Source organism: Nycticebus coucang, chromosome X, assembly GCF_027406575.1.
Source record: "Nycticebus coucang isolate mNycCou1 chromosome X, mNycCou1.pri, whole genome shotgun sequence".
Taxonomy (NCBI): domain Eukaryota; kingdom Metazoa; phylum Chordata; class Mammalia; order Primates; family Lorisidae; genus Nycticebus; species Nycticebus coucang.
The window spans coordinates 69,739,913-69,756,866 of record NC_069804.1 but is presented as its reverse complement, the minus strand read 5'-3'; the positions used below and the strand labels follow the sequence as shown (position 1 = coordinate 69,756,866).

The following is a 16,954-nucleotide window of genomic DNA, read 5'->3' as shown; positions in this document are numbered from 1 at the left end:
AACTAGTATCTCATATGTTGGCTAATCTTGCTGAGACCTGAGCTCTAGGTATAGTCAAAAAGCCCACAGGGTCACAAATTCACAGCTTCTTTGGGGAGCATTACAACAACCTCCTAACTGGTTTCATTGTCTCTAGACTGTAGTTTATCCTTTGTCCTATAGCAGCTGTTAGTCTAGAATTACTCATCCAGTCATTCAACAAGTTATTTATTGAGTATTCACTATGTGCCAAGAACTTTTCTAGGGACTGGGGTATGGTAGTGAATAGAATGAACTGCTGCTTTCATGGAGCTGACATTTTAATGGAGAAAAACAAAAGATGCTACTAGTATCCTTTTCACTGAAAATATTTTATGAGCCATATACCTTTTTCTTCCAGATTTTCTTATTTTATTTTATTTTATTAAATCATAGCTGTGTACGTTAATGTGATCATGGGGCACCATACCCTGGTTTCATAAACCATTTGACACATTTTAATCACACTGGTTAACATAGCCTTCCTGGCATTTTCTTAGTTATTGTTTTAGACATTTACATTCCACATTTACTAAGTTTCACATATACCCTTGTAAGATGCACCGCAGGTATAATCCCACCAATCTCCCTCTCTCTGCCCACCTCCCCCCTCCCTCCCCTACCTTTCTCCCTTCCCCTATTCTTAGGTTGTAACTGGGTTATAGCTTTCATGTGAAAGCCAGAAATTAGTTTCATAGTAGGGCTGAGTACATTGGATACTTTTTCTTCCATTCTTTTTTTTTTTTTTGTAGAGACAGAGTCTCACTTTATGGCCCTCGGTAGAGTGCCGTGGCCTCACACAGCTCACAGCAACCTCCAACTCCTGGGCTTACGCGATTCTCTTGTCTCAGCCTCCCGAGCAGCTGGGACTACAGGCACCCTCCACAACGCCCGGCTATTAGAAACTGTGATGTTTTATTTTATATAAGGTGCTAATACAAGGATTCTCTAATAGAGTGACATATGATCAGGGACTTAACAGATATGAGGGAGTGAATATATAGATATTTGGGGAAAGAACATTCTAGGCAGAGGATATTCCTAAGGCAGGAGCATGTCTGGTATATTTGAGAAAAAGCAGAGAAGCCAATATGACTTGGGTATAGAGAGAAAAGGGTGATAAATATGTCATCAGGAAGTAGGAGGCTTAGATCATATGTAGAACTTTATAGTCTATGATTAGGGTTTGACTTTACTCTGAGATAGGGTGGCATTAGACAGTTTTAAACAAAGGAGTGACTACATGCTGGATTCTAGATACTAGTGGCAAAGAAGATCCTATGTACAGATTCTAGAGCAGTGTTTCTCAACCTGTGGGTCGTGACCCCTTTGTAACAATGAAAATACATCCTGCATATCAGATACTTACATTACTATTCATAACAGTAGCAAAATTACAGTTATGAAGTAGCACCAAAAATAATTTTATAGTTGGAGGTCACCACAACATGAGGAACTGTATTAAAGGATCGCAGCATTAGGAGGCATTAGGAAGGTTGAGAACACTGTTCTAGAGATACCAGGGCCCATACATGGAGCCCAGTTATGAGACTGTTACAATATTCTAGGTAATAGATAAGAGATAACTTGAGTCAAGGTACAGGAGTGAGAAGTGGTTGGGTTTCAAAAATATTTCGAAGAAAGAGCTGATAGGATTTGATAACAAGTCAGGTATGAGATTATAAGAGAAAGTGGAAGGCTCCAAGGCTTTTGGCCTGAACCACTGTGCTATAATTTGAATCTTTGTGACCCCTTCATAATTCATGCCAAAACTTAATCCCCAATTCACATAGTATTCTTCCCCTCTAGAAGACACAGCTGTTAAAGCACCTTCTTGGAAGCAGAGAAGGAAGCCCTCCCCAGACACTGAACCTGCTGGTACCTTGGTCTTGGACTTTCAGCTCCCAGAACTCTGAAACAAATGAATTTCTGTTCTGTATAAATTACCTAGTTATGGGTATTTTGTTATAGCAACACATGTAGACTAAAACAATCTGGAAGGATAGAAATGCAAATTCCTTAGATGGGAAAGACACTATTATTAAAAAGAGCAGATTTGAAGATACAGTTAGAAATCAAAAGTTCTGTTCCAGACATGGTAAGTTTGAGATGCTTCTAAAACATCCAATTAGATATTTCAGTAGACTGTTGGATATTATGTAAGTTTAGAATTCAGAGGACATATTAGGGCTTAGAGATAACATTTTGGGAGTTGTCTGCAAATAGATGCTATTTAAAGCTGTGAGACTGCATGACAGCACCCAGGAAATAAGTGTAAATAGAGAAGAGGACCAAGGTCTGAGACCTGGAAGCATCTCAATATGTCAAGAGAGGGAAGACGAGGTGAAACAGCAAATAAGATTTGTAAAGAGAGACCAAATAAGCAGAAGAGAGAGTGATGTCCCTGGAGCCAAGTGAAGAAAATGGATGAAGGGGAAGGGAGTGATCAAATGCTCCTGGGAGGACATGAAGAGATCCAAGGACGACCAATGAATTTCACAATGGGGAGAATGGCAAACATTGATGATAGAGTTGGGGGCAAAGCCTGATTAGAGTGGTTTCAAGAGAGAATATGAAGAGAAGAAAAGAATGGTGACAGAAAATGGACAAATCTTTTGAGGGCTTTTGCTATAAAGTACAACAAAGAATTGGGGTGTCTTAGGTGATAGACAGGAATGTGGAACAAGTAAAAGTTTTTTAAAGATCATAACTATTATAGCATGTTTTTGTGCTGATGGAAATGATATGGTAAAGTGAAAACATGTAGTAATAAAAGAAAGGACGCAACTGAGCAGGCTGGGGAGGATGAAATTAAGTGGACAAGTGGAAAGGTTGCTTAGGAAGGCTCAAGAAGAGTTAACTCATTGAAAGCAGAGTATACAGGTTCACATGCAGCGCAGCAAGTAAATTTGGTGGAGGGAAGATGTGGACTTTACCTTCTGATGGCTTCTATTTTATCAGAGAACTAAGTAGCAAGGTAATCATCTGAGAGAGAGAACAGAAATGTTCAATAATCAAGCTGAGGAAGGGAAAAAAACACATTTCTTGTGCCTTTATAATTTTCCTGGCACATCTTTGATTTTTCCACAAGAACTTTAGGAGAATGGGTTTACAGATGAAAAAACTAAGGCCAGAGTCATGTACCATCAGAAAACAACAGAACCAAAATTTTAACCTGGTGTGACTATGGAGTCCACATATACTTATCACCATTTCAAACAGCAACAACTGGATGGTCCCATTAGTAGAGATAGGGAAAATTTGAGAAAGAGAAGGTGGTGGAAGTTGGAGAATGCATGGGGGAGAGTGTGAAAGATAAGTTTGGTTTTGTCTATGATATCTTAATGTTGTAGCAGGATCACATAAATGGATCTCTCAGGGGGTAGCTGAAATCTCAGAAGAAAGGTCATGGGTCATAAGATGTAAAGTTGGAAGTCTCTGAGATGGAGTAAGCGTTGAATCTGTGAACAAAATCAAGATTATTAAGGGAAAGTAAATAAAAGAGGAATGAGGAATAGAAGCCAGGGAGATGGCTAAAAAAGGACAAAGCATAACTAGGAGGGAGACAGGGAAAGAGCAGTTAGGGATGCAGGCAGTGAGTACGCTTTATTATAAAGGCTAAGGGAAGAAAGAACATAAAAAAGAAATGTGAATCAACAATGTTTAATGCTATAAATAAAAACAATAGAGAATGAGCCTGAGAAGAGCTGTTGAGCTCAGCATTTGGAGTTGATGATCCAACTGAGGGTAGTGGTTGGTGAGAAGTGAATTTGTTATGAAGTGAAGGTGATGATTAGTAGACTATTTTTCTGAGATACTTGGCAGTAAAAGGGCTGAAAATTATGGACCTGTTGAAGGGTTCAAGAGAAAATAGGGGCATAGATTCAGGGTGGGGCTTTTAGGCTAGGGAAGAAGGCAGAATATTTTAAGTGAATAGATTTGCTAGCAAGTGTCATAGGCACTCAAAAAAGAAATTGCTTTGGAGGGGACATGAGATTGCAAACCATAGCATTGTTATAATAGATCTAGAAATGAACCCAGACATAGTGACCAACACCCTCATTGTAACTTTTGTTAACTCAGAGGGGTGACATCACTTGCTCAAGGTCACATAGCAAGTTAGTGGAAGACCTGAGAGAATTAGAACTCTTGTTTTCCAACACCCCAATTGTTCTTTTTTCTCATCATAAATCTGATACAGAGAACATCACCGAGGGCCTGCATCTGAAAGCACATGTAGTGAGAATAAGATGGAGTCAGACAGGCTAGGGCAGACATGACACAGCTGGTTTGGTCAGTTTAGGTCCTGCCTGACCTTCACTCCCTGTCTCCCATCTTACTGTTTTGTAGATTTAACTCCCACCCTAAAAATGCCTATCTTGAGTAGTTTAGGTGGATTGATTTAAAAAATTAACTTTTAAATTAAAATGTTGTAATAGGTCACTGAGTTATGTTGATTATTATTTGGAATAGGGGTTGATGTACTTTTTTCTTTGAACTTTTATACGTAAAACTGTAATTTAAAAAATAGAAAAACAAAACAGTCTTCAAGAAGCTACTCTCACTGTTCTCCAGAATCCCAGCCTTCTGACAAATAAAGTTTAGTGGATCTATCCCTCTCTACATATTGACTGGCAGTGACAGTCAGGTGGACCCTCTTCCACCCTGTAATACATCCATTCATGCCTCATCTGAGAGCTGATCCAGTGGGCCCCTCCTTGGTCCTCTTCCCACATCTGTGATGGCAAAAGTTATGAGGCCACCACAGTAGTCCTAGTCTTAACTAGGTTGATGGCAGCAGAAATATAAAGAAGGAATAGAGAGGAGGATATGCCTCTTCATATTTCACAAAATATCCTACAGTGACTCACCAAAGTTCTCACAGCTGGGAAGCTTTTCAGAAACCCAGTTGCCAACATGGGACAGCCTGCTATCTCTGCAGGGGGCCATCACTGTACTATTATAGTGGAGCGACATCTGTGCTCACAGCTCTTATAGCATGAAGAGTTTGAGAAGAGTGGCAGTACTTGGTCTGAAACTGAAAACTGGGACAAACCAAAATTGCTCCCAGAAGAAAAGAGAATTTGCCAGTAAGCAAGATGGCGAGTGCAGCTACGGGTGAAGTGTCGCGATAGGAGTGTCCGCGATTATCAGGTGACGACCGTTGGAGTAAGGATAGGGGAGGCGGGGATAGGAGCCCGGCTTGGGCCAGGCGGCGGGAATGGCGGCAGGGGCTTCAAGTGGCAGGAATTGAGGTCATGGACTACCTCACGGTACCCAAGGTAAGGAGAAGACTTAGGGGAGGCTGGGAGCTGCAGTTTCTCTTCTCTGGGTGTTCTTTGACGCCCTTTCCCACTCCGAGACCCTTGTTCGTTCTCGTTCTCTCTGTCTCCCTCCCTCTTTTTTTTTTTTTTTTTTTTTTTTCAGTTTCTGTCCGGGGCTGGGTTTGAACCCGCCACCACACTATACACCACCCCAGCGCCCGGTAAACGCCTTCAGGTTTCTCTCTGCCCGGGTCCTCCCACCCCGGCTTCTCCCAGCACCCCAGCTGTTACCTCCTTTGCACTTTTACTCCAGCTTCTTACACTCGCTGCATTTGTAACCGCCTTTCTCGAATACCCATATAGTCCCATCCTATCAACTCCTCACACCCCAACAGAAGTCACTTCTCCATAACTTCCTAGACCTCCGCCTCCGCCCCAGCTCCCCAGTATACGAGTTTGGGCGAGTTTTGAGGGCAACATCATCTCTCAAACCCAAGGGAAGTGGAGCAGGTTGGACTTGGCCCTACTCAGCCAGGAGAAGAAACCCAAGATGTGGCGTTGCTAGGCCAGTTGGCGCCTGTTTATAGCTAGCCCCCAGTTAAAGCTGCGCCTGCTTCTTTTTCTTTCTCATCTTTTTAGATCCTACTTATTTCATTCCCAACACCAGCCCTTTTCTATTCCAAATCCCGCTTTCTTCTTTCTGCTGTCTGGGACTGGGGAATAGTCCTAAAAGACGTAGCTCAGGCTAACTGAAGCCAATATATGTTTTGCATACTGAAGCCCAGTATGTTTTAAGGGAAAGAGCATGGATTTTAAAGCTAGAAAACCTGAATTAGGGTGCTGGTACCCCAAGCTACTAGCTGATGACTTTGGACAAATTATTTAACCTCTCTGAGCCTTGGCTTTCCTCATCTACGTAGTAGGGATAATGCAATTTGCCCTGCTCACTTCACGGAGGGGTGTGTGTTTTCTTAACTGACGAAATAGCAGTGTTCTACGTATTGTTAGTTAAAGACTTCCATGCTGCCTGATGGGCAAAGCAGAAATTCCAGCCTTCAAGCCTCTCCTCTCCTGAATCCCTTCTCTTCAGGGTCCCTTTTCCTCTCCTCTCCTGAATCCCTTCTCTTCAGGGTCCTTTTCTATGAACGATAACCGCATCCCTTGTGGCGGCCAGTCTTACCTTTTACTGGGTCCTTTTCTTTCCACATCATGTCATTTGGACCAGGTTCTTTGGCATGGTATGGGAAGGTGCCCAGTTCAAAATTATCTCACCTGAATACTCTTTTTTAACCTTTTCTACCTGGGGCTGAGTGGAGGCAGAACTGCTTTTGTCTTTGAATGTTAAAATATTAAAATATTTAAATCCCCCTTTTGGGGGATTAAAGCTATAAATTGGGCTGGCTATATGGAACTTGGAGGGGAGAAGAAACAGTTAACTGGCCCATTGGAAAATAATAATAGCAATTAGCACACATTGAATATTTAGGTGGTAGGCACTGTGCTAAATGTTTTATGTGAAATAGGTCTTCAGTTCTTACAACAACCTATGAGGGACATACTATTATTTTTGCCATGGACAGATGTGGAAACTGAGATCCCTAGAGGTGGAGTGACTTTCCTAATAAAGATAGGAGTGCTCAGTTTCAGACTGGTGCCAGGACAGGGTTCATGCTCAAGAAAACTTTAACTGGTGTCATCGTCAGATTCCATTTGTATTGTGTTATGAGTCTTGAAATACAAATAAAAACTCCAAGTGAAGATTTAGTTCTTTAAGCAAAATTGGCATTTCTTTTGGTGCCTGGCAAGGCTCTGATACCCACAGGTATTGTGGGGGTGAGGGGTAACTTGCACTTTCCCCCTTTGGTTGGTTCCCTGACAGGTCCACTTACAATTAAGGCTGAGTAATAAGGGAAATGTTTATTTCCAAATACCATGCCCATGGGGAGAATCACAAGAGTGATTACCTTATGTTTTAGGGATTGTCAGATACCTTTATACCTGCCTTTTACAAGGGAGGGAGGAGAATGTGGAGTATAAGTGCCACCAGTGGTTGGTAGGGAGTATGAATAGATGGGGAAAATAGATTGATTTGTAAATTAACCTGAGAGACAAGATATTGTGTTTTAAATGATTTGAGCCTAGAGATCTGATCAGTCCAGTTTTATGTAGATAGAGGGAAAGCCCCTTCCAAACACTTTCTGCTCTCCAGTGGTCTTTAATTCAAAGTATTCTTTATACCAAGCAGTCACATTTTGGGGTGAAATTTTCTTATCTCCTTCAGTATACTGCCATGAGTTGTTTTTTTCCTAAGTTTCTAGGAGGGATTAGGGTTACACTAATGGCTAGGGATTTAAATGATTTTCCTCTTGGTACCCCAGTGTTAGAACATCTGTCTTGTCTGTCTCTGAACAGTTAGTTGTTCATGTCAAGTGCAAAAGTGACTTTTATTTTTGGCTCTCGCTTGGGTCTTTTTTTCTTAGGTAGACTTTTTAAAAATATATATTTTAAGTGTATACATATATTGACAAGTTTATAGATATATATAAATTTATAGCTCAATGAATGTTTACAAACTAGACACACCCCTGTAACCATCACTGAAATCAAAAAAACAGAACCAGAATCTTCTTCATGCCCCATTCTAGTCAATACTTCTCCCAAAGATAAACCACTATCCTCATTTCCACAAGATACATTAGTTTTGCCCTTCTGTTGTACTTAATATAAATTAATACATTCATACATTTTTTGTGTGTCTGACTTCTTTTGCTCAACATTGTGTGAATATTATTCCTTGAAGTTAGAGATCATTCTCATTGTGGTATAGTATTCCATTTTGTTAACATGCTACATATGATTAATCCATTCTTTTGTTAATGGGGAATTTCTAGTTCTGGCTTTTACTAATAGTACATTCTTTTGATATAAATATGCATTTTTGTTGTGATATGTATTGTAGTGGAATTTCTGAGTCATAGAATATGCATATATTCAGTTAGATACTACAAATTTACATTCCCACCACCACCTATGTATGAGGAAGGAACTGTTTTTTTAAGTTATAACTTAGGGTTCAACAACCATTTTTGTAGCACCTCAAGCCTACCCTAAAGTTCAGTGTCTTTCCTATCTGTTTCAGAATTTGTTCTTTTTTTAAAATTAAGTCATATATACTTTTCCCTTCCATCATTACTTTTTGGGTCAGTTAAGCACTTAGACTTATTAATTACATTTTCTTAGGATTTGTTCAGTTAATATTTATTGAGCTTCGACTGGCTTGAAAATTTACTGGGGTTAAGAGTGCATATTTTGGAATTGGACTTAATTCAAATCTCAGCTCCGCTACTTAACTACCTTTGTGGTCCTGGCAAGTATGTAACCTCTTTGTGCCTCAGTTTCTTCTTAAAATGATGGGGACAGTAGTACCTATCTCACAGGGTCTTTATAAGAATCAAATGAGTTGATAATTGTAAAAATACTTAAAACAATGCCTATACAGTTAGATGCTTAATTTAGCTACCAGTTACTTTCATCATCATTATTAATTGTCATTATTTACAGAACCCTACCCTGGGAGTTGTTAAGGATACATAGCTGGCTTAGATATAGAAACTGCCTTCTAGGATCTCTTAATAAAGTAAGGTGATGAGATGCCAAGCACAAAATCCAAAAATGAAAGAGATAGGTTTTATAGATCATAAAGGATCTTGAATGTTACAATTAGGAATTTGGATTTGGTTCTATAAGTTATAAAGAGCTACTAAACTTTGTAAGCCCAGAAATGGAAAAGTTAGAACGTTTTAAAAGATTATCTAAATAAGAAAAGGGAACGAAGTTTTGTTTTGACACAATGGAAATGTTCTAAAATTATATTATGATGATGGTTTTACAACATTGCAAATTTAATAAAAATCATTGAATCACACACTTAAAACAAGTGGATTTTATGGTGTGTAAATTATACTTCAATAAAACTGCTGATAAATAAAGATCTACTTATATTCCAAGTCTCTTATTTCACAAATGTGAAAGCTGAGGCCCAGAGACCTGAAGTTTCTTGCCAATGGTCAAACACTAGCAAGTAGCATAGGCAGCAGCATTGTCTTCTTTTTCTTAGATGTAACTTTTAATTTTGTTATATTAAATCAGAACTGTGTACATAGATGCATATATGGGGTTCAGTGTACAGATTTGATATACAATGTGAAATGCTTACATTGCACTGATTAACACATCCATCACAATTATACTCTTTTCTTAACAGTTTTAAAATGTACCATTGCATCATGCACAATAGGTGAGGTTCCCCCAAATACCCTCCCTCCTCTCACCCACCCCCTCGTCTCCTCTCCTCTCCCTCCTCTTCTCTTCTACTTTCTGGACTTTAGTTGTGTTTTATCATTCTTATGAATGTATAGGTGATTATATATTGATTTCATAGTAGTATTGAGTACATTGGATACTTTTTTTCTGTTCCTGAGATACTTTACTAAGAAGAATATGTTCCAGCTCCATCCAGGTAAACATAAAAGATGTGAAGTCTCCCATGTTTTTTATGGCTGCATAGTATACTATGTTGTACATATACCACAATTTGTTAATCCATTCATGGGTCGATGGACACTAAGGCTGTTTCCATGTCTTGGCAATTATGAATTTGGCTCCAATAAACATTCTGGTGCAAATGTCTTTGTTGTAAAATTATTTTTGATCATCTGGGTATATATCTAGTAGAGGAATTGCAAGATCGAACGGTAGGTCTACTTTTAGTTCTTTGAGTATTCTCCAAACTTCTTTCTAAAAAGGTTGTATTAGAATACTCTCCAAACTTCTTTCTAAAAAGGTTGTATTAGGTTGCGTTCCCACTAGCAGTGTAGACGTGTTCCCTTCTCTCTGTATACATGCCACATCTATACTTCTGGGATTTTGTTATGTGGGCTAATCTTACTGGAGTTAGATGATATCTCAAAGTGGTTTTAATTTGCATTTCTCTGATGGTTAAAGATGATGAGCATTTTTTCATGTGTTTGTAGGCTATGCACCTGTCTTCATCAAAGAAGTTTCTGTTAAAGGCTCTTGCCCACATAGAAATGGAAATTGATTAGTTTGGGTTCTCTGTGATTCTAGTTATCAGATCCTTGTCAGAAGCATAAACGGCAAAAACTTCTCCCATTCTGAAGGTTGTCTGTTTGCTTTACTTACTATGCTCTTGACTGTGCAAAAGCTTTTTAGTTTGATCAGATCCTAGTAATGTATTTTTGGTGTTGCTTCAATTGCTCAGGGGTCCTCCTCAGAAAATATTCTCCCACTTGATTTCTTCAAGTGTTTTCCCTACACTCTCTTCTCGTATTTTTATAGTTTCATGTCTTAAGCTTAAATATTTTACCCAGTGAGAATCAATTTGTGTGAATGGTGAAAGGTGGGGGTCCAGTTTCAGTCTTCTGCAAGTTGCCAGCCAGTTCATTCAGCACCATTTGTTAAATAGGGAGTCTTTTCCACATTGAATGTTTTTGATAGGCTTATCAAAGATCAAATGACGATAAGTAGCTGGGTTCATCTCTTGGTTCTCTATTCTGTTCCATAAATCTACCTCTATGTTTTTGTGCCAGTACCATGCTGTTTTGATCACAATAGACTTATAGTATAGCCTGAAGTCTGGTAACGTGATACCTCCTGATTTGTTTTTATTTCTTAGTAATGTATTGGCTATTCGAGTTTTTTTTTTTTTGTGATTCCATATAAAACGAAGCACTATTTTTTCAAGCTCTTTGAAGTATAACAATGGTGCTTTAATAGGGATTCCATTAAATCTGTAGATTGCTTTGGGGAGTATGGATATTTTAACAATGTTGATTCTTCCCAGCCATGAGCATGGTATGTTTTTCCATTTGTTAACAACTTCAGCTATTTCTTTTATCAGAGTTTCATAGTTCTCTTTATAGAGATCTTTCACATACTTTGTTAGATAAATTCCCAGATATTTCATCTTCTTTGGCACTATTGTAAAAGGAATAGAGTCCTTGATTGTTTTTTTCAGCTTGAGTACTGTTGGTGTACATAAAAGCTACTGACTTGTAAGTATTGATTGTTACTGTCTGCTAGTCTAGTCAATGATACAGAGGAAGCACTGCAGATGGAATGATTTATAAAGGGAAGACTGAGGCTCCCTCAGGCATTCAGTGACTGCCCATCTTTATTCACTGTATTATATATCCAAACTCATCAGATAAAAATAACTAAGAATAAAGAACAAATACACTAGTTGAGACTGCCATAAAAAATTTCTCCTTAGCATAATTGTTACAAAGCACTTACACATCATTTTTAAGTCTGGAGCATTTAACTTAAAGATAAACCACAAGGACACTAGGCTGTCTGTTCTGTTTGCCCACCTCCCTAAAAGGTTAAATGAAATTTTTGTGTAACTTGAAGTTAGGGAAAGAAATGCAACAGCTCAGCCCCAGGCAGGTGTTAAATATCCAGCTGCAATTTGCCGGAGACCTCCTAGATTTCCTTTCTCAAGGCCTTTTTAGCAAGCAGGGAGGAATTAACCCCTGAGTCTCTGCTGTTTTAGCAAGCAGGGAGGAATTAACTCCCGAGTCTCGCTTCTAGCCGAGAATGGAATTTTCCCTTGTCAGGGCCTCAGACCTCAAGGAGCACATATGAGACTAAGCCACCATTCTGGGGTGCAGAAGACCATGCGCCTTCAATTGATTTTGTATCTGAGAGGCTGCAGTGTTCCTTTATCACTTCTAAGAGTTTCGAAGTTGAATCCTTGGGATTTTCCATGTATAGGATCATATCATCAGCTAAGAGTGAGAGTTTGATCTCATCTGACCCTTGATCGCCTTCTCTTGCCTGATTGCGATGGCTAAGACTTCCATTACTATGCTGAATAGCAGTGGGGACAGTGGGCATCCTGATCTGAGTGGAAATGTTTTCTTTCACCATTCAATATGATATTGGCTGTGGGTTTGCTATAGATGGCCTCTATCAGTTTAAGACATGTCCCTTCTATGCCTATTTTCTGTTCTGATCATGAAAGGATGCTGAATATTATCAAAGGCTTTTTCTGCATCAATGGAGAGAATCATATGGTCTCTGTTTTTTATTTTGATGTGATATATTATATTTATAGATTTGCGTATGTTGAACCAACCCTGTAACCCTGGAATAAAACCAACTCGATCATGGTGTATGATTTTTTAAATGTGTTTTTGAATCCTGTTTGCTAAGATCTTACTGAATATTTTTGCATCGATATTCATCAATGATATTGGTCTATAATTTTCTTTCTTTGTTGGATCCTTTCCTGGTTTGATATCAGAGTGATATTTGCTTCATAGAATGTGCTGGGAAGTATTCCTTCTTTTTCTATGCTTTGGAAAACGTTTTATAATATAGGTACCCTGTTTCCCCAAAAATAAGACATCCTCTGAAAATAAGACCTACTTACAGGAAAGATAAGATGTTCCCTGAAAATAAGACCTAGCACATCTTTGGGAGCACACCTTAAAATAAGACACTGTCTTATTTTCGGGGAAACAGGGTACTAGTTCCTCTTGAAAGGTTTGATAGAATTTCGATGTGTAGCCATCTGGTCCTGGACTTTTCTTTTTAGGGAGATTTTGTTTTGTTGATGCTATTTCAGTGGTTGATATAGGTCTATTCAAGATTTCTAATTCTTTCTTGTTGATTCTAGGAAGGTGGTGTGCTTCCAGGTATTGGTCCATTTCCTTTAGATTTTCATATTTCTGGGAATAGAGATTTTCATAGTAATCATTGAGGATTTTTTGAATTTCTTAAGTGTGTTGTTATTTCTCTTTTATCGTTTCCGATAGACGATATTAGAGATTTTGCTTTTCTATTTCTGGTTAGATTGGCCAAAGGTTTATCAATTTTGTTAATCTTTTCAAAAAAACAAGTTTTTGTTTCGTTGATCTTCTGAATGATTCTTTGATTTTCAATTTCTATTAATTCTGCCCTAATTTTGGTATTTCTTTTCATCTGCTGGGCTTGGGGTTGCAATGTCCTTCCTTTTCTAGTTGCTTGAGAAGATCCATTATGTTGTTGGCTTCCTCTCTTTCTGTTTTCTTGATGAAGGCTTCCAATGCTATAAATTTCCCTCTTAGGACTGCCTTTGCAGTATCCCACAGGTTTTGATAATTTTTGTCTTCATTATCATTTTGTTCCAAAAATTTGGTGATTTCCTTCTTAATCTCGTCTTTGACCCAGCTATCATTCAGTTTAAGATTATTTAGCTTCCATAACTTTGTTTGAGTATGAAGATTCCTGTTGCTGTTGAGTTCAACTTTTATTCCATGGTGGTCTGAGAAGATACAATTAATAATTTCTATACTTTAAAATTTGCTGAGGTTAGACTTGTGTCCTAGGATATGATCTATTTTGGAGGATGACCTATGGGCTGATGAGAAGAATGTATATTCAGTTTTATTAGGATGAAATGTTCTGTAGAAGTCTGTAAAGTCCATTTGTTCTAGGGTCAGGTTTGAGTCTAATATTTCTTTGTTTAGTTTCTTCTTGGAGGATCTATTCAAAACTGTAAAGGGGTTTTAAAATCTCCAACTATTATAGTGCAGGAAGATATCAAGTTGTTCATATCCATTAGGGTCTGCTTTATAAATTGAGGAACATTCTGGTAGGGTGCATAAATGTTAATTATCGAAATCTCTTCATGTTGGGTGTTTCCCTTGACAAATATGCAGTGACCTTCCTTATCTTTCTTTATCTTTGTTGGCTTAAAGCCAATTGTATCTGCTACTAAAATTGCACCCCCTGCTTTTTTTTTTTATTTCCATTTGCTGTATTATACAAGTCCATCTCTTCACCCTGAGTCTATTTTTATCCTTTAACATAAGGTGAGATTCTTATGTACAGCAGATATCTGGTCTGAGTTTTTGTATCCAGTCAGCCAGCCTGTGCCTCTGTAGAGGACAATTTAAACCATTCACAATATTGAGAGAATTGATAAGCCTGGTTGTGTTTTGAGTGTCATGATTGTCGGATGTCCAGTGGACATTTTTAATCCTTTCACTACTGCAGATGTTGGGTTTTGTTCAAAAATTTCTGAGTGAGTTTACTTTGGAGGTAGAGCACTGGTCATTGTGGAGGATGGGTCTGAGAATATCCTCGAGAGCTGGTTTAGTTAGTTATGACAGATTTCTTCGACATGTCTATGTCAGTAAAGTATTTGATTTGTCCATCACAAATGAAACTCAGTTTAGCTTGATACAGGATCCTGGGCTGGAAGTTGTTCTGTTTCAGGAGACTGAAGGTCTATGACCATTCTTCTGGCTTGAAATGTTTCGGCTGAGAGATCTGCAGTCATTCTGATATTTCTCCCTTTGTAGGTGATGCTTTTCTTACGTCTGGCTGCTTGCAGAATTTTTTCCTTCATTTTAACTTTGGCAAAGTTAATCACAATGTATCTAGGAGATGCTTTATTTGGATTGAGTCTTGCTGGGGTTCTGAAACTGTCTGCTATCTGAAGTTCTTTATCTCTTGCAATGCTTGGGAACTTCTCCAGAATCTCTTAGAGTAGAGCATCTGTACCTTTAGGACTATCCTCTTCTCCTTTGGAAATTCCTGTAAGACGAATGTTGGTCTTTTGGAGTGATCCCACAACTCTGTTAGGGAATGATCAGTTTTTGCTTTCCATTTGTCTGTCTCTTTGAGCGTTTGGGAACGTTCAAAAGCTTTGTCTTCAATTTCAGAGATCCTTTCATCTACCTCATCAACTCTATTATTGAGGGCTTCTACTGTATTTAGGAGCTCCTCAAATAACTTTTTCATTTCCTTGAGCTCTACTATGTCTTTTCTCATTATGTCTATATGTTTGGTGACTTGTTTTTGAATTCATTAATTTCTTGAGACACCTTTGGAACTACTCTTTTTGTTTTGTTTTGTTTTTAAAAGTATCAGCATCTTTTATTGCCTTTTCCCCTTAATATTCTTTTTTTTTTGGGGGGGGTACAGTGTGCTTATTTTATATACAATTTGGAATGCTTCCATCAAACTGGTTAACATAGCCTTCCACTGTATTCATCTTATTTGCCATCCATATTCTGAATTTTGTTGCTCACATTTCAGCCATTTGTCTATGCAGGGCATCTTCAATTGTATCTCCTTTGTTATTCCTTGGTGGGGTGGGGGTTGATTTACTCTGGTAATTCATGTTGCCGGAGTTCTTCTGTTGGTTCCACACCATGTTTATTTTACATTGTTTGGTTATTAAAACTGGTAGGGTGAGCTTGAATTGGGGTGCCCAGGTAGTAGAGATAATCAGCCCCTTACCAAAGTACTAGGCTTTGTAATTGTGGCTTATCCCCTACAACCTTACACAGGCCTCTTTTAGAGTTTTGGCCAGAGACTGAGGACCTACTTGGTGAGATAGCATAAGTTGGCTCTGTTTTGAAATCAGCCAATCTCTAGCCTATCCTAAGAAACAGTGGTTTTAGGTTTAAATTTAAGATGTGGAGAGATACAAACAGCTGTGGTGCCCCACCCCCACCCTTCAGTTCTTTTCTGCCACAGAACTTCAAAGGTCAACCTCAGAGTGTACCTGAGGTTGGAGGTGAACAGTCCCAGACACAAGTTCCAACCAAATTGTTTTGGGAAGTATAAACCCTGCTCAACAAGAGAGGGATCCTGTGTCTCCAACAGCACAATTGGAGCCAGGGCTCCATGCCCCTGCCCACCAGACTCAGTCCACTCTGGTGCCCGCTTCTCTGCTCGCCAGCCCAGTTGGAGTCAGGGGACCATGCCCCTGCCCACAGGTCTCAGTCCACACCCAAAGGATTACCAGCTCTGTTGGAGTAAGGGAACCAAGCCCTTCCCCTCAGGCCTGGGTCCACACTCAGCAAGCCTCTGCTTGCTAGCCCAGTTGGAGCTGGGGACCAGCCCCACCCACCAAACTCAGTCCACACTAGGAAACCACTCTCCCACTTGCGATTGCCATCAGAGCCAGGGGTTCTGCACCTCTCCTGCCAGACACAGCCTGAGGGTCAATACCACCACCGGCTGAGCAAGCTCATAACCAGGGTACTGCCCCTCCCCCTGAGTGTCCCTTTTTTCCCATGCCCTCTCTCTTTCCCATTAGTCTTAGTTTCCATCCTGATGTTTGGCGATCCACACTATGCCCAGATCGCTCAAGAAAACACCCAACACTCTGCAAGGGACAGAGTGCAAGGGGCAGAATTTCAGACCACTGTGTGAAGGGGGAACGGTGGAGTAGGATTTTGGAATTGTGGGGGAAAATATTTGTTCAGTTGTATGCCTGGGTAGGGTGGAATCTAGGTTCATAAGTGGGACCTCCCTGGAGAAAGAGACCCGGTGTTTAGTGGCTCTCTCCAGTGAGGTAAAATGAGAGGTCTTTTGTTCCCTGCTTACTTGTAGAGAGCCCATGGTGGGCCTCCTTCTTGGGGGAGGGGTCTCCTGTCCTCTAGTCGATAGCCTTTGTACCTGTAATTTGTTTTCTTGAATGGTCTTCCTTGGAGTCAAAATTTGCCGAACTTCTTTCTTGGATCAGCTTCCCACCTTTGGCTTCATAGAGTCCATTTCTGTCCATTTTTTCTCCCTTTGGTCAGGAGCCTCTGCCGAGACTTGCTACTAGTCAGCCATCTTCTCAGAATTCCAGCATTGTCTTTTGATTG

General features: G+C 39.5%; 1 protein-coding gene across 5 annotated transcripts in view; it reads left to right on the top strand.

The window, feature by feature from the left end:
* The first annotated feature begins 5,201 nt into the window (after positions 1-5,201).
* The window catches only part of ASB12 (ankyrin repeat and SOCS box containing 12), a 307,551-nt gene continuing 295,798 nt past the window's right edge, over positions 5,202-16,954 (top strand). For all 5 annotated transcript variants that reach the window (XM_053580713.1, XM_053580717.1, XM_053580716.1 and 2 more), the window contains exon 1: positions 5,202-5,300. The gene's annotated coding sequence lies outside the window, so the exon portion shown is untranslated. The remainder of the gene's footprint in view (positions 5,301-16,954) is intronic.